The sequence below is a fragment of the Gossypium hirsutum genome, chromosome D09 (assembly GCF_007990345.1).
Source record: "Gossypium hirsutum isolate 1008001.06 chromosome D09, Gossypium_hirsutum_v2.1, whole genome shotgun sequence".
NCBI lineage: Eukaryota > Viridiplantae > Streptophyta > Magnoliopsida > Malvales > Malvaceae > Gossypium > Gossypium hirsutum.
The window spans coordinates 39,610,585-39,629,267 of record NC_053445.1 but is presented as its reverse complement, the minus strand read 5'-3'; the positions used below and the strand labels follow the sequence as shown (position 1 = coordinate 39,629,267).

Below are 18,683 nucleotides of genomic sequence, written 5' to 3'. Positions count from 1 at the left end.
CATTAAAAGTGGAAAAATAGATGGAGGAGAAAATAATAGGAGGGCACCCCTGAGGAAAAGAGAAAATGAAGTGAATAATGTGAATGCTTATGGTAGGTCAATTACCGTGAATCAACCAAACAAAGTGGTTGCTAATCAACAGGGATCATCAAGACAAGAGTCGGGAGCTAGGCAAACTACTGAAAAGCCCCAATTCACGCCAATCCCGATGTCATACAAGGAGTTGTATCAGACTTTATTCGATGCACATGTTGTTGCTCCTCGATACTTGAGTCCTCTACAACCGCCGTATCCAAAATGGTATGATATGAACGCGCAATGTGATTATCATGCGGGAATTTCTGGGCACTCGATAGAAAATTGTACTGCCTTCAAGAAGGTAGTAGAAGGACTTATCAATTTAGGTGTCGTCAAACTGGACGACTCACCTAACGCAAAGAATCCGTTACCTAATCACGCAGATAAAGGGGTGAATATGGTTAGCGAAGGTACGGGAGAAGAAGCCAAAACTGACATTGCTGAAGTAAAAACTCCATTGAAACGAGTCTGGAAAGAAATGGCGAAAAGAGGTTTGGTTATTTCAGATTCTGAGGAAGGGCATGAGATGGGAAATTATTGTGAATTTCACCATAAAACAGGGCACGAAATCCAAGAATGTGAAGGATTTAAGGCTTTGGTTCAAAGCATGATGGATAACAAGGAGATGAGGTTTTACGAAGATGCGAAAGAAATGAGGAGCATATGCGCGACAGAGTTGGGAACAAAGGCTCCAAATCATCCTGTGGTCATTATCTCACGCTCTAAGGGTAATGAGGTTAGGGCTCAGGTAACACCGAAAATTGTAATCCAGAAACCATCAAATTTCTCTTATAGGGATAACAAAATGGTGCCGTGGAATTACGAGTGTAATGTGACCATTTTGGGAAAAGAAGCAGAAAGAAATCAGGAAATAGGTTCTTACACGCGCAATGGAAAAAGATATGACGCTCAAGCAGAGTCGTCCAGGGAAGAGAATTGGAAGAAAGAACAGAGGAAAGGGAAAGCAGTAGAAGTTGAACCATTGGTAAATGAACCAATAAAAGAAGAGAAGGCAAAGGAGTTTTTGAAGTTTTTGAAACACAGTGAATACAGTGTTGTGGAGCAACTACACAAACAGCCAGCCCGCATTTCTGTATTAGCTTTACTCTTAAACTCGGAAGTACATCGGAATGCACTATTAAAGGTGCTAAACGAAACATATGTGGCTGACGATATTTCGGTAAACAAGCTGGATCGGCTGATCAACAATATTGGTGCTGACAATTTTATCTTCTTCAGTGATGATGAAATACCATCCGGAGGAAGAGGTTCTACTAAAGCCCTGCATGTTACTGTCCGATGCAAAGGGTACACACTCCCGGGGGCCTTGGTTGATAATGGATCTGCACTAAATGTATTGCCTTTGTCCACTCTTAGTCGATTACCAATAGACAGTTCGCACATGAAAGCATGCCAAAACATAGTAAGGGCTTTTGATGGAACAAAAAAGGAGGTTATGGGGAGAATTGAGGTACCATTAAGGATTGGCCCAGTCACTTATGAGGTGGATTTCTTGGTAATGGATATTAAACCCTCCTACAACTGTCTATTGGGGAGACCGTGGATACACTCAGCAGGGGCAGTACCTTCATCATTACATCAGAAGGTGAAGTTGGTATCGGAGGATCGGTTGGTAACAATAGATGCAGAGGAGGATATTATCGCAATGATGACTAGCGATGCACCTTATGTGGACATCAACGATGAGGCACTAGAATGTTCTTTTCGGTCGTTAGAATTTGTGAACGCGATGTTTATTGCGGAGGGAAATAGAATTCCAGTACCGAAAATATCCAGGACCACTGAGATGGGATTGCGATTGATGGTAAGAAGAGGAGCCTTACCCGGGAAAGGATTGGGAAAATATCTTCAGGGAAGGATTGAGGCACCAATGACGAAGGAAAAGTTTGATAGATTTGGTTTAGGGTACAAGCCAGACATGAAGCAGAAGAAGAAAGAAGTAGAGAAGAGACAAGAGAGAAGAAGGGCGCGTTTGAATGGACATGAAGCTAAGTGTGAGCCTTTAACCTTTCCCCACATATCTACATCTTTTGTGTCGGGAGGATTTATTCATTCTGAATGTGGAGTGTCCGGTAGCGGCATGGGAGGAATGTTGGAAAATGTTTATACCAACGCCATAGAAGCAACGGAAAGGAGGGCTTTGTTGGAGATCTGCCCTTATGAGCCTGGAAGCGAGCTAAACAATTGGACTGCTGAAGAAATCCCTGTAGTCTTTAGGGCTTATTCAGAGTAATGCTCAAAACATTCCTGTTGTTTGTTGGCCTAGAAACAATATGAAATTTTTTGTGAAATAGGCATTGGGCCTAAATATCATTATTTTAATGAAATACGTGTCAACGTTCATCTTGATCAGTCATTTTTTTTCTTTTTATATTTTTCATTTGGTTGATTGTCTTACAAATAATTCTTTCATTTGTAATTCTTTTGCACAAACATATTCATAAATTTATATTCTTGGTATATTCTTTGATATGCCTTCATAGGTCTTCAGATATCAATGACATGAGTGACGCTGCCTCAAACACGGAGCCTATTTTTGAGCAAGAAATGTGTTCAGAAGGATCCCACGACTTTGAAAATGACGAAGATTATGATGCATCTCCGGACTTGTTAAGAATGATGGAACAAGAGGATAAGCATATCCTACCTCATAGGGAATCGTTAGAAATAGTGAGCCTAGAGGATGGAAAGGAGGTGAAAATTGGAACTGAAATCACCGCAAAGACAAGGCAAGACCTCATTAATTTGCTCCGAGAGTTCAAGGATGTTTTCGCGTGGTCGTACCAAGATATGCCTGGGCTAAGTACTAACATTGTGGTGCATCGTCTGCCCATAAAGGAGGATTGCAAACCCGTTCAACAGAAGCTCAGGAGAATGAGACCTGACATTGTGTTGAAAATAAGAGAAGAAGTCAAAAGACAATTCGACGCTGGATTCTTACAAGAGGTCAAGTATTCGGATTGGGTAGCCAACATCGTCCCTGTTCCCAAAAAAGATAGAAAGGTACGAATGTGTGTGGATTATAGGGATTTGAACAAGGCTAGTCCAAAGGACAACTTTCCACTGCCTCACATTGATACTTTGGTAGATAACACGGCGGGCTATTCATTGTTTTCTTTCATGGACGGTTTCTCTGGGTACAATCAAATAAAGATGCATCCTAGAGACATGAGGAAAACCACATTCATTACCTTATGGGGAACATTCTGTTACAAGGTAATGCCCTTCGGATTGAAGAATGCGGGAGCAACATATCAAAGAGCTATGGTGACTTTGTTTCACGACATGATGCACAAAGAGATCGAAGTCTATGTTGACGATATGATCGCGAAGTCTAGAATGGAAGAAGAGCATGTTCAGGTCTTGAAAAGGTTATTTTTGAGATTAAAGAAATTTCAGCTCAAGCTTAACCCGGCCAAATGCACGTTTGGAGCCATATCAGGGAAGTTATTAGGCTTCATAGTTAGCAAAAAGGGGATCGAGGTTGACCCAGATAAAGTAAAGGCAATACGAGATTTACCTCCCCCGCGCACTCAGAAGGAGGTTCGAGGTTTCCTAGGGAGGCTGAATTACATTGCTCGGTTCATCTCACAACTGACAGAGAAATGTGATCCAGTATTCCGGCTCTTAAAGAAACATAATCCGGGTGAATGGGATGAAGAGTGTCAGAGGGCTTTCAATAGGATAAAGCAGTACTTGGCTAATACTCCAGTCTTATCACCTCCAAGTCCAGATAGGCCATTGATATTGTATCTAACAGTGTTGGAGAATTCCATGGGATGCGTATTGGGCCAACATGATGAGACGGGAAAGAAAGAAAAGGTAATATACTATCTCAGTAAGAAATTTACCGATTGCGAAATGAGGTACTCATCAATTGAGAAGTTGTGTTGTGCTCTAATCTGGGCAACCCGACGACTGAGGCAGTATATGTTGTATCACACGACTTGGCTGATTTCAAAGTTAGATCCTTTAAAATATATGATGGAATCAACTGCTTTGAACGGGAGAATGGCTAGATGGCAGATCTTGCTCTCAGAATTTGATATAGTATATGTCAGTCAGAAGGCCATAAAGGGAAGTGCAATAGCCGATTTCCTAGCTAGTAGAGCCTTGGAGAACTATGAATCTTTGAATTTTGATTTTCCAAACGAGGACTTGATGTATGTGGCGAATACTGAAGAAAATCCTCAAATGGATCACGTATGGAAGTTAAATTTTGATGGAGCTTCAAATTCTACGGGTAATGGAGTTGGGGCAGTTTTGGTATCCCCAAGTGGAGATCATTATCCTGTTGCTAGCAAGTTGGACTTCGATTGTACAAATAACATGGCAGAATATGAAACATGTATTATGGGCATTCGTGCAGCCATTGAACGGAACATCAAAGTACTAAGAGTATACGGGGATTCAGCGTTGGTGATATACCAACTCAAAGGGGAGTGGGAGACTAGAGATCCTAAGCTAATCGGTTATAGAAAACTAGTTCTTGAATTGGCTGAGGAGTTTGACGACATTACCTTCTATTACCTCCCACGGGAGGAAAACCAAATGGCTGATGCATTAGCTACTCTAGCTTCGATGATTCAGGTGAATAGACTTGAGGCAATGAGGCCTGTTCAGATGAGTATCTCTGAGACCCCGGCCAATTGCTGCAATATTGAGGAGGAGAGAAAAGATGATTGTCTTTGGTATCAGAGTATCCTACAATATGTGAAGAATCGGGAATACCCTGATCAAGCGACAGAGAATGACAAAAGAACTCTGAGAAAGATAGCCATTGAATATGTCTTAGATGGAGAAGTGTTATATAAAAGAAGGAAGGATCAAGTACTGTTAAGATGTGTGGATGCTGTGGAAGCCAAGAAAATTTTGGAAGAAGTTCATGAGGGTATTTGTGGGACGCACGCCAGTGGTTTCACGATGGCCAGACAGATCATGAGATTTGGGTACTATTGGCCCACCATGGAAGGAGATTGTATTGATCATGCCAGGAAGTGCCACAAATGCCAAATTTACGGAGACAAAATACACGCGCCTCCTTCACCTCTTCACGTCATGACCTCTCCTTGGCCGTTTTCCATGTGGGGTATGGATGTTATTGGGCCAATATCACCAAAGGCTTCTAATGGGCATCGCTTCATCTTCGTAGTAATTGATTACTTTACCAAGTAGGTGGAGGCTGCTTCATATGCAAATGTCACGAAAGCAGTAGTCAGCAAATTCTTGAAGAAGGAGATCATTTGTCGATATGGAATGCCTGAGAGGATCATATCCGACAATGCGATGAACTTGAATAATAGCACAATAGCTGAAGTTTGTAGCAAATTTAAAATTAAGCATCATAACTCATCGCCGTATCGTCCCAAAATGAATGGTGCAGTGGAGGCGGCCAATAAAAACATTAAAAGGATTGTGGGGAAAATGACTGAAACCTACAAGGATTGGCATGAGAAATTATCATTTGCTCTCCTTGCCTATCGAACATCTGTTAGAACTTCTACTGGGGCAACGCCTTTTTCTCTGGTTTATGGAATGGAGGCAGTATTACCCATTGAAGTTGAAATCCCTTCTCTATGGGTGTTATCTGAGCTACAGTTGGATGAAGCCGATTGGATCCAATCTCGGTACGATCAGTTGAACCTAATAGAAGAAAAGAGGCTAAGAGCTATTCACCATGGGCAAATGTACCAGAAACGAATGATGCGAGCCTATAATAAAAAGGTTCGCCCCCGAGAATTTCGTGAAGGGGACTTGGTACTAAAAAAGATTCTTCCTATGCAAAAAGATTTTAGAGGAAAATGGATGCCAAATTGGGAAGGCCCTTACGTTGTAAAGAAGGCCTTTTCCGGTGGAGCTTTGATCCTATGCGAGATGGATGGCAAAAGTTTACCAAATCCTGTAAACGCAGACTCCGTCAAGAAATACTTCACTTGAAAGAAAGGGGAACCAAAGTGAAAACCCGTAAAGGGCGCTTTGCATCCTAAAAAAAAAAAAAGGGACTTTGGAGAGGCTAAGGTGGAAACCCGTAAAGGGCACTTTGAGACCAAAGAGGGCTTGAGTCGAAAACCCAAAAAGGGCGACTCAAGTATTGGGCAGGATTGGAACATCAGGACTTAAGCGGATCAAATTTTGATCAGGGGCATATGATGATCTTGCTTTACCAATAAGAAAGGATATGCAACGTCTTGGAACATTGACAGAGTATTGCAGATCTCCTGAACACATGTCAAACTTAGAAGGGTCTTCGGAAGGTTTGTACAGAGAAACTCAAGCGGCGATAACTGGGGCACCTAGTTCTTATGTGTATTCTTGAAAATACATTTTTTTATTTTCTTTCTTTCTTCCTTTCCTTTTGTGAAAACGCACATTCTCAATCCACTTCTTTGTTACCTTTCTTTCGCCATCTTTGATGTTTTATTCGAGTTATGATCAGAACTAGCTTTATTCTTATCCATTGTTATGATCTTTTTGCAAACATGTTGCATAGGAATATTGATTAACGAACTAATAAAACTTTCAGGAAAGAAGTTTTGCATATTACTCTGAAAAGTTCTAAATAATATAGGAACCTGAAACATGACTAATGTTTAGAACACGCCAATTTTAAAGGTTGGAAATCTAAGAAGGAAGAGTCTAAGTTAAAGACTATCCTTTCAGATTTTGTCGTCTAAACATTGATTGAACAAAATGACAAGCTGTCGCGTTAATTACAAAGCTTAAATGAACAAGCAAGCAATGATCATCAAGCAACAGGAAGAGGTTACCTCGGAGAAGAGAGCCTTCACTTGCGCATAAGATTTTGGTACGACACCTTGAGAATGGTGTAGGAAACCAGAACGGTTCAGATCCTATATCCCCGAATTGTGATAAAAGAGGACAGAGGAAAAGCCACATATTTCTACCCTTAGATTACTGTGAGAGAATGATGGTACAAATTTTGGCGTCCCAGTGGATATAACTTTGAGATTTACAATGGGGACAGTCTGGCTAAATGTTTCTTCAGAAAAATCAGTCAAGCGAGAAGGCGTTGTAGCACATCAGTCACAAAACCTTGATAAACTTCGAGTAGTGATAACCTAAGCGAGATCATTCTCGGAAAAATAAAATTCTGCATTCATGCAAACACCATTCACATATGTCTAGTTAGGAGCATTTGTTTCATTTTAATCATGTCATCCTAATCATTAGGCATAATTAGGTTTATTATACAGGTCTTATCTCCCTGAGAATACAGTGGAACAGACCAAAGAATTTCAGATCTTATCTCCCTGAGATTACAGCGGAGCAGATCAAAGATAGTAATCCTATCTCCTTGAGATTACAATGGAGCGGATTAAAGGATCTTATCTCTCTGAAGTTACAGTAGAGAAGATCACATCAGGTCTTATCTCCCTGAGATTACAGTGGAATAGACCAAAGAATTTCGGATCTTATCTCCCTGAGGTTACAGTGGAGCAGATTGAAGCCAAAGGATCTTATCTCCCTGAGATTACAGCGGAGCAGATCGAAGACACTATCCTATCTCCCTGAAGTTACAGTGGAGCGGATTAAAATAAAGGACCTTATCTCTCTGAGGTTACAGCAGAGTAGATCGCATCAAGTCTTATTTCCCTGAAAATGCAGTGGAACAGACTGAAAACAATAAGGCGTGTCTCCCTAAAGTTGTAGCGGAGCGGATAGAAGATAGTGATTCTTATCATGTCTAATCTTATTCCCCTAAAGTTGTAGTAGAATAGATGGAAGCGAAGTCACAAACCTTGTCTCTCTGAAGTTGCAGTAAAGCAGGTTGAAGTCACGAATCTTATCCCCCTGAGGTTGTAGTGGGGCAAGTTGAGGATATGAGTCCGATCTCCCCGAAGTTGCAGTGGAGCGGGTCAAAATGATGGACCTTACCCCCTGAAGCTACAATAGAGTGGATTGAAGCTACAAGTTTTGTCTTTTGGAAGTTACAGTGGAGTGGGTCGACGCAACAAGACACAGTGGACTAGAATAAAGTTACTTGAAAAGAAGCGTCAAGAGAAGTCAATACTCGGCAAAGACTGGACAAAAATTGGTCTTTCTTAGTCTTTGCTCTGTTATCGTTACACGACAACGAGCAAAGAGGGGCAGCTGTACAAGCCCAATTTTTGACCCAGGGCCCAATAACAAATTTTAACCTAAAAACTACCCAGGCCCAACTAGCCTAACCCAATCAGCCCAAAACATAAACACCTAGCAGAAACCCTAGCCCCCTGTTGTGCCGCACCTGCTCCTGGCCTCCTCACCTGCCCTCTGTTCACAGCCGTCACCACGCCCACTTGCCACCGACTCACTTGCTCCAACTACTCCGCCAGTACCTGCAACAAACACCAACAAGCAACAGCAAATACGGATAGCAAAAGGAGATTTTTTATTTTGTATTTTGGCTATATAAGGCCGATTGAAAAAACACCGTTGAGGGGGTTTTTTTCTTTCTCTTTTTTTCGATTTGTAACCAAGAAAACAAATTTCAACAGAATAATAAAAAATATCAAACTTCAAGGTGATTTCCTGGGTTTTCGATTGCAATCTTTACTTTTTTCTTTTTTCTCGTTGTATTTATTTTATTTTATTTTGATTTTTTAAACGAAATAAAAAATAAAATAAAGAAGAAAGAGACTCACCGCGGGTCGCTGTTTCCTCCTCGTCGGAAACTCCTTCTCCGGTGAGGAAACCGACTGTAGAGAAGCCTAACAGCCTTTTCCCATTCGTTTTTGGTCATTTTGAGGCCGGATTCGGGTTTAGGAGATAGGCATCTCTAAGGGCACGCCTTTCTCCACTCGCCGGCCACCGTGTACGGCGTCACTGGCGCCGGCGATCCGACGGCCGACAAGGTGGCCCTCGGCCGGGCCCGAGATCAAGAAAGGGGAAGAGGGAGAGAGAACTGAGAAGTTTTTAGTTTTTTAAAAAAAAGGGAATGGGGCTGAATGATTTTTTTAACAAAAATTGGTTTAAATACCTAAATGAAACGGCGTCGTTTTGGCCTATTTCATTCGGCCTCAAACGACGCCGTTTTGCGTCTAAACCGAGATCCGACCCGCGACCCGACCCGTCTGATCTAGGGATCCGCGTGTTTTTGACGGAAGGGCTAATTGCACCTTTAGCCCTTCCGCTTTTTTAATGCTTTTTAAATTAGGTTCTTTTGATCTTTTAAATTTACCCAAATTTTTTTCCTATTTTCAACTTCGTCCTTACTCGAACTACGCCGTTTTAAAGGAAGGGTAATTTTCTTTGATGGTCCCTCCATGTTACATGCGTGTTCAGAGCAATCCCTCCCCTTTCGTTTATTTGCGCTTTGAACCCCCCGAATCTTGTTTAATGTTTAATCTAATCCTTTAGTGATTTTGTTTATTTTCTTTACAAATTTTATATTATTATTGTTATTGCATTATTATTATTATTATAATTGCTTTTATAGATATATACATATATTATTATATATTTTTACATATACTTATACACATTTTTTTTGTAATATATATATATACGTATAAACATACCTATTTTATAATTTATTTATACATGCATATATATTTATAATACACGTACATATTTCTAACCTTTATAAATATATATATACATATTTTTACATATATATATGTACATATTTTATATATTTTATAATTCATACATGTACATATTTTTCATACTTCATAGCTTAAAACCATCTATATATATATCTATATGCATTTTTTATAAATACATGTATATAAAATATATTTTCATACACCTTTATTATATATACATATTTATATACTTACATACACTTCATACATATTTATTTTTTCTTTATATTTTAAAATATACTTTATATATATTTCATATATTTTGTAACTTACGTATACACACATATTTTAATTTACATTTCTATACATATATATATTCCTTTACGTTTTATTTGTGTTCACTATTTATTTCATTTTATTATTATTTTGAATGAAAGTTTTGATTTATTTGTTTATATACATTGTTATTTTATATGATTGTAGGACTAATGTTTATTTATTATTGTTGCTATTGCTCATATCATTTTATACTTTTGTATTCATTATGATTTTGCCATGAATAACAACAATGCAAATTGCTTTCACATTTTACTACGATTTTAGTGTTTTATTTTACTCGACATAACATAATTTGTTTGAATAAATAATATTTCGTCTTTAGATTTGAGAGGATCGTATCTTAACTTACTGGGTTTCGATTTTTCACGATAAATCTAAATGACGAATCTTTTTAAACTCAAATTTTAAATGATCTCGAGATTAAAAAATTGCGTCCTAACTTACGGGTCGTGATCTCATTTTTAAATCCGAGTGGCTAAAATATCTTTTAAATAAGCATTTTTCATTTGCGTGTTAGGAATTTGAGACATTGTATCCTAACTTACTGGATATGATTCTCTTTCTCGATTAACGTGAAATATGCTACTTTTCCCAAAAATTTTCATTTTTATATAAGGATCGCATTTTTAAAGTTCTTCAAAGTTTTCGACATTAAGACATTAAGTAATCAATTAGGTACCAATTTTGGGCGTATCGAGGGTGCTAATCCTTCCTCGTGCGTAACTGACTCCCGAACCCATTTTTCTGAATTTTGTGGACCAAAATCGTTGTTTTAATAAAACTAAACCGTTTATTAAAAACAACCACTTTTCAAGGTGATCCAATCACACCTCATAAAAAAGGATTGGTGGCGACTCCCGTTTCATTTTTCAAAACCCAAGTCGACCCCGTTTTTCATCAAAAAAATGGTGTCAACAACAATTATTGAGGAGAATCAACTCCTTTAGGAGAAGTCTTGTCTTCGAAGTGTTGTTTTCTAGGCAATTGACTTGGACCTCAACAATTGAAGATATTACCCCCATGTCGGGGTTTTATCCCCAATCTTCGCTTGCGTAAAATAAAAATTAAACGACAGAATCCATTATAAGGTTATTTTCTAGATATTTAGAAAATTAGTTCATGTTTGAAAAAAAAATCAAAGATAAAGTATAACTGAAAAAATAAAAAAACTCATGATAATTTCCTAAGAAATCAAATGAGAATCTTCAATGTTGACGTTGTTTTAAAGTCGGCTTCAATGGTGTTTTTCAAGTTGTTTTCTTAAATATTCTATGACGGTTACTATTATCTTATTATTTTATCATATATACGTCATAAAATTCTCAAAGAATCTACAAATTGTGATTTTCTGCAATTTGGTGCACAATTCCGTGAAATCGATACTGCCTACCATGCGCCTGTGTAGGTCACATGCTCGTGTGGAATGATTTAGCCCGTGTAGTTCCTGCAGCTTGCTCCCGAGTTTTAAGCATTAAAATATGAATTTAAAATATTAAGAGTATAAAATTCACAATTAATATTAGAGAATCACTTAAAAACGCATTAAGAATAAGGTTAAAACAAACGACATGACATACTTAATAATGCATAATACTATTCAGAGTAATCCTATCCTCAACCGCTACACACTAACTTCGTCTATCCAACACACCAAACAGGGTTGCTATGAACCCATCCAACTAGAACACCAAAATTTGTAGTCGTAAGCCATCAAAATATGCAGATAAGCTGCCAGATATATATCGCGAAAATACTACCAGAAACAGATATCACAGGTTACCTGCCAAATCAGAGTTGCGGGAAAACAGCCAGAATCGTAGATCATAGTCTGCCAAAACTTCCTCCAAGTGAAACACATCCCAAATCCCAATGCACATGCAAATATCCTGACATACTAAGCATACTCAAATCATACATGTCCATATGCATATTAAACAGATCGGTAACATGCTAATAGTACATATAGTTTAACAAATCAGAAACAAGTTATTGGCAAGTTCGGCCCTTGCAAATAAAACAAGCAAGTATCACTTTCAACAACACGTTGAAACATACATGCAATCAGCTAACTCAAATCAAGCATACTCACCATCAATCACGACACCCAACTTACTTACTCGGATTCAGCCATAACCGAAACACACCCATAGCCAATCGACTAACACCAAATTTAACAAGGGAATACTTACTTTCAGCCACCACCAGAAAAAAAAAACTCAGTCACAACCGAACGAGTTTAATTAAAACACCGCAACATTTGATTAACCTCTACTCTCACAAATCAAGTAGGGTTAAAACATACACCTAATTGTTTTTGAGGTGTCGGCACTACAACAACAATCCGCGCTCTGCCCATGACATCAAAACTTAACCAATTGGCATCCATAATAGAAAATCAGCCTAAGGCATTCAGCCCTTGCTCCCTTAGAGCATTCGGCCTAAGCAAAAATTAACACCTGCCAGCCCCTTGACTAGGCTTTCAACTACTTACCCTAGGGAGTAGAGGTTTCCAAGGCACTTAATTCGCAGGAGGGGTATGCGCCTCACGATCCTCACCTAAATAGAACCAAAAACGATTAGACCATCACTATTCAGCCAACAACAACCAACAAACCCCTCAAATAAAACCGGAAACAAGCTTTTTTTAAAACAAATGGATTACACTTCGCAAAATTATGATATTATACTGAAACTCCAAATCACACACAACCAGTAACGAGACCAGAGGGTTAGCTACGGCACTAGGAAGGATCAAAGTCTGGACGGCGGCAACACAGTAGGTAGGGATTGCAAAAGATGAAATCAAGAGGGTGTTAACGTGAAATTATGGAAACAAATGAGTAAAAAGAAAGAAGATAAAGAAAGGAGGGAAAAATAGAGAGAATTCAACAAAAGAGGAGGTAACAGCAACAAAAGTGGAAAACAAAGAAAAGTGGGGAAATGGGGGAGAGGGGGGCGACACTAGGAGGATTTTTAGGAGATAAGTCCTCAAAATTTTAAAAAATAAACTAATTAAATCCTACCTAATCTGATTCCGTTTTTATCTCAATCAGGTTGCCTAGAGTTTGAGTGGTGGCACAGCAGGGAAGAAATAATAATAATAAACAATCATTTCACTTAAGCACAAACGAGATTTGAATTTGAGTTGCAGAAGGAAAAGGAGAATGCTTAAGCATGGGGCTGTTGCCCACACTTGTTAATAAACTTATGAAAACTAGAGATAATCTAAGCGTCACAAGCTAGATATTGGGAGAAAAATAATAAAAAAATTTAATGGAAAGAAGTCGAACACAGAATCTAAAACACAAAATTAGATACTGAACCAGATCAAAGTATTTGACACAATTTAACAATAAAAAAATTAAGAAACTTAGGGTGTTACAATTAAAATTTTGAGTAATAAATAATTCGGTAATTAACTAAGTCTTCTTCTAAAGATAAACAAATGTTCTAAAATGATTGTTTTCAAAACTTTGATAGCTTACTGAGTCATTTCGATGACTAATGTAATCTTCTGAATTCAAGTCTAACGTCTAGGCCAAGTTGGAGAGGTTACAGGAGGTTTTCGGTATGTTATATTAACGTTGTAAAAAAATGTAATGAATCCTTAACCCAAAACATCTTATTTGAATTTGAGTGAGATCAAACTTGAGATGATTGATCAATTTATTTATACCTAAATTGAATAAAAGAGTGGAAATTTAAAAAAATAAAACAAATACCTATAATGATAGAAGTAGATATTTTATACAAACTAATATGATTCTTATGAAAACATTAATCAAGGCAAAATTGAAATTATATATTTTTAATTATCTTTTAAAATTTAATGACATTATATATTTTCAAAATAATATATTAAACTTTAACAAATTTAAGTATTTTTTTAATTTTTATAATATTTTTATTTATATATTAATAACCTTTTGAATTTATATATATTTTTAGATTATTTATATATATATTTGAAAATTATCAATATCTAGAATATTTTGAAAATAGGGTGATTGTTGAAACATTTTCAATTTATATAGTGTTCCAATAGTTGAAAATGAAAGGTTAAAAATAACCGAGAGTTATATCATTTAAATATAGAAAGTTTATTTGGTTAATTAACAAAGAGTTATAACTATTATTGAATAGTTAAATTTATTGGTAATGGTTGTGACTATCCAAATAAGCATATTGAATAGTTATGTATTTGGAAAGAGACATGAGAACTCATGTAAATAGGAGTGAACTTTCATTTGTATGGCAACAACCAAAAACTATAAAAACAAAGTTTCTTTCTATTTTCTCATCATATTTTATATTCAAATATTGCTCTATAAAGAATTACTGTAATTATTTTTATAGAAATTGATACTATTGCTATACTGTAACACCCTTTACCCGAGACCGTTGCTGGAGTCAAGCACGAGGCATTACTTAGCTTATCTTACTAATTCGAAGCATAAAAACTTGTTTTGAAAATTAATTTCACTCTTTACAGCAATCTGTCCAATCGCGCAGCAGTTACTAAATTAATTATAACTCAAGATACGGAACTCGAAATTTAACTCCGTAAATTTTCCCTAAAACTAGACTCATATATCTATTTCCCATAAAATTTTTAGAACTTTTGGTTCAGCCAATTAGTACAGTTTATTAGTTAAAGTCTCCCCTGTTTCACCATTCGACTGTTCTTATCTCTTGTTACTAAAAATAAGTTTTCTCATTGTATGATTTTCATATGGTGTTCTCACTTGTTCCTACAGAAAATAGACTCAATAAGGAATCTATACATATGAATTAAAACTCATAAATATTTTTTTACAATTTTTAATGATTTTCTAAACTCGGAACAGGGGACTCCAAAAACAGTTCTGACATTGTCTCACTAAAATTCACATATCTCAAAATATAAAACTCCTTTTGCTCAACCGTTATTTTTCCATGAAAATAGGCTCAAAAAGATTTCATTCTATACATCATAAATTCTCTAATTAATTTTATACCATCCTAGGTGATTTTTCAAAGTCACGGCACTGTGCTGCCTGAATTTTGTTTCTTTGCAAAATTTTACCCTTTCACAATTTCCATGCATAACTTGTCACCTAGGCTTTTATAACAACAAACACCTTCATATTTAACCATTTTAATAAGCATTCATCATCAAATACTTACACATCTTTCTTTAGCAAAATCATAATTACAAACATGCAAAATAACTAAATCCCTATACATGCCATAACTCAAACGTGTTTCATCATAAAATATCGAGTAGTTGTTCTTGATAGTATAGACGATCTCCGACTTCTTTAGGATCCCTGAAGCAGCTTTGCAATACTATAAGAGAAAGAAAAATAAAAGAAGTAAGCATTAAGCTTAGTAAGTTTACTAGCAAATAAATAACAACATTTAACACAAATGATTATATTCGAATGTCAAGGTCTCTAATTTACTCTTTGATTAATCTCATTCTCATTCTCATTCTCTTGCTTGTTTACTTAGTTAACTCGTGATCATAACTTACTCTTCCCTTGCTGAAATGTTGAGTATCAATTGATAATATAATAAGCTCTTAACTCTTATAACTTACCTAAGCTCGCATTTATGCTTTTAACTGAACTTTCCTGAACATGATTTGTTTATTAGCCCGTTGAGCTACATTGGAATAATAAGGATACTCGAGACTCTTTTGATAATAACATGCCAAAGCCATGTCCCAGACATGGTCTTACATGGGATGTTCTCATGTCGGTGCCCATGCCATGTCTCAGACATGGTCTTACGGGGGACCTCTCATCTCGGTGCCAACGCCATGTCCCAGACATGGTCTTACATGGGACCTCTCATCTCGGTGCCAATGCCATGTCCCAGACATGGTCTTACAGGGGACCTCTCATGATCTCAAGGATGCCAATGCCATATCCCAGACATGGTCTTACATGGGATCTCTTTACCCAAATGTCATGACATTTGTATCCAGTACTTTCCTTATGTATCAACGGGACTTTTTAATATTAATTCTTTATCATTTTATACTTGAATCAACATCAAATAAATTAATGGAATAAATTCATAGTTGCTGGAAAATAGCAGCATTAATAATAATTATTGAAATATTACATTTATTTACCGTAAACTTACTTCGGTACCAAATATAGCCCAATTCACTAACTTAGTCTTCAACTTTACTCTTTCCTTTGTCTAACCTCGAGTTTCATTCTTCTTGATCTAAAATAGCAAATTTAAATTATTTAATACTCACATTTATCAAAACAGCCCTCGACTCTAACTTTGTAAAAATTAGGATTTTACCCTTAAACTTTTACATAATTACATTTTTCCCCAAGGCTCAGAAATTAAACTTCATCCCTTATTCTTATGTTTTATGACACGCTGAACATTTTTCCCTTCTATGCCATCATCAAATTCTCACTCTAACATGTACTTATGAACATTAGATATTTTTACCAATTATGTCATTTTACTCGTTTTCGCTTAAAATCGGCTAGCAAAAGTTGTTTAACATAATTTATAGTTTCATATTCTATCATAAAACATCAAAATAAACACATTTCACCTATGGTTATTTTTCCAAATATAAATCCTAGGTTAAATTATTGCTAGAATAAGCTATCAAGTTACTTGGACTCCAAAAACGTAAAGAACATTAAAAACGGGGCTTGGAATCACTTACTATGGAGCTTGGAAGCTTGAAAACCCTAAATATGGCTTCCCCCTTGCTGATTTCGTTCACCATGGAGAAGATGAGCACATTTTTCCATCTTTTTCCCTTTTTAATTCTTTTTATTACTAGATTACCAAATTACCCTCAACTTAAAAATTTCTCATTTCACTTATCTCATGTCCATTTTTGTCTACCAACTTAACCAATGGTCTAATTACCATATAAGGACCTCCAATTTAAATTTTCATAACAATTGGATACCTCTAACATGTGGAACTCAACTTTTGCACTTTTTACAATTTAGTCCTTTTGACTAAATTGAGTGCCCAAACGTCAAAATTTTCGAACAAAATTTTCACAAAATCATTCCGTGAAAACGTAGACCATAAAAATATAAGAAAAATAAAATTTTCCTCATCGGATTTGTGGTCCTAAAACCACTATTCCGACTAGGCCCAAAATCGGGATGTTACATATACTTCGCTCAATGCTGAGTGGATTGTTTCCGTCAATGCTAAATGTAAATAGTTATTAGGCTTCATTGTATCCTCAAGGTTCATTTTGCAATAACTCTTTTGCACACTAAAGTATAGGTGGAGGCGAATAGAACTTTAAAGATAGTGGCACAGTTACATGCCTTGAAGCCTCCAATTAATTTCTCATAAGTTTATTTTTTTTCCCCATACACTAACAACATTAAATTTTTAATACAAGTGAACCAAACATATTGAATTTCAAGTCATAGCGGTATATTTCATTATTTCATTTTTATGAGTTGTTTGAATTTTAAATTGAAATTTCTCTTATTATAATTATGAATAAAAGTATTTAAAAAGTTAAGAAAATTAGAATTTGTGATGGTTGTTGTTTACATTAACTATTTAAAAATTATTTGAATTCTTGAAAAGCTTCAAAATACAGTTAATTATTTAAAAAAAGAATTTAAAATGAGAAAACAAAGTTGTCTTAGCCTGCAAATCAAGCATTTTAATGATGGAATTCATGTCCATCAATCAATTTATACAAAAAAGATCTTAAAAAAATTTTACATGAATAAAACACATCTATTGAGTACTCTGGTGGTTGTAAAATTACTAGATGTAAATAAAGACCTATTTCTTCCTTGTAAGGATGGTGAAAAGCTTCTTGACCCTGAAGTACCATATCTTAGTGCCATAAGAGCATTAATGTATTTTGCAAACAACAAGGGACCTGATATATCATTTTTCATGAGCTTGTTAGCAAGATTTAGCTTTTATTCAACACATTGTAATAGAATTAAAGCATTTAGACATCTTAAAGGAACCACTAGTATGAGTTATTTTATTCTAAGTGATTCAAGATCTCTATTAGTTGGCTATGTTAATGTTGGATCGAATCCACATAAAGGTTTATCTGAAACAAATCATTTGTTTATGTATGGGGGTACAGCCGTATCATGACCTTTAACAAAACAAACATTAGTCGTTGTCTTTTGAAATCATGAAGAAGTAATTACAACATATGGAGCAAGCCGAAAGTGTGTTTGGATAAGGTTGTTGACCCAACGTAACCATAAAATATGTGATTTAACTCTATAAGAAAAGATGCCAACAATCTTATACAAAGATAATGCAACATGTATAGCTCAATTGAATGACAGATACATCAAAATGCATTGCAAACTGTAACATTTGAAAAAGTAGTATACAAGATTGGAATGCATCGACTCAAAAGGTAATGTAATGTTTCCAATATGGGGCTTTTCTGTTAAAAGTGTTAAACGAGACAAATTATAATGAGAAATTATGTACTCTTTTTCCTTTATCAAGTTTTAATCTTCTTAAAGTTTTTTTTAGTAAGGCTCTAACGAGACACATTTTCGTTGATAGACATTCAAGAGAGAGTGTTGTAATTATTTCATAAGTGAATGTCCTCTGAACTCTATAACCCTAAACAATTATGTGGAAGACCTTCCAACTCTTAAAATTCTCATAGAATTTATGGGGTGTCTTAATTTTCTTATTTATGTATTTGTAACCCATAACAATTAAAATCCTTTA

The 18,683-nt window shown here is 36.1% G+C and overlaps 1 long non-coding RNA gene across 1 annotated transcript; it reads right to left on the bottom strand.

Annotated features, from left to right (window-relative positions):
* Nucleotides 1-11,144: 11,144 nt before the first annotated feature.
* LOC107891460 (uncharacterized) lies at nt 11,145-12,957 on the bottom strand. The gene is made up of 2 exons (XR_005918104.1): nt 11,746-12,957; nt 11,145-11,409 (listed from the first exon to the last, which is right to left on the bottom strand). It is a non-coding gene; the product is annotated as an uncharacterized lncRNA (long non-coding RNA).
* Between the last annotated feature and the right edge of the window lie 5,726 nt (nt 12,958-18,683).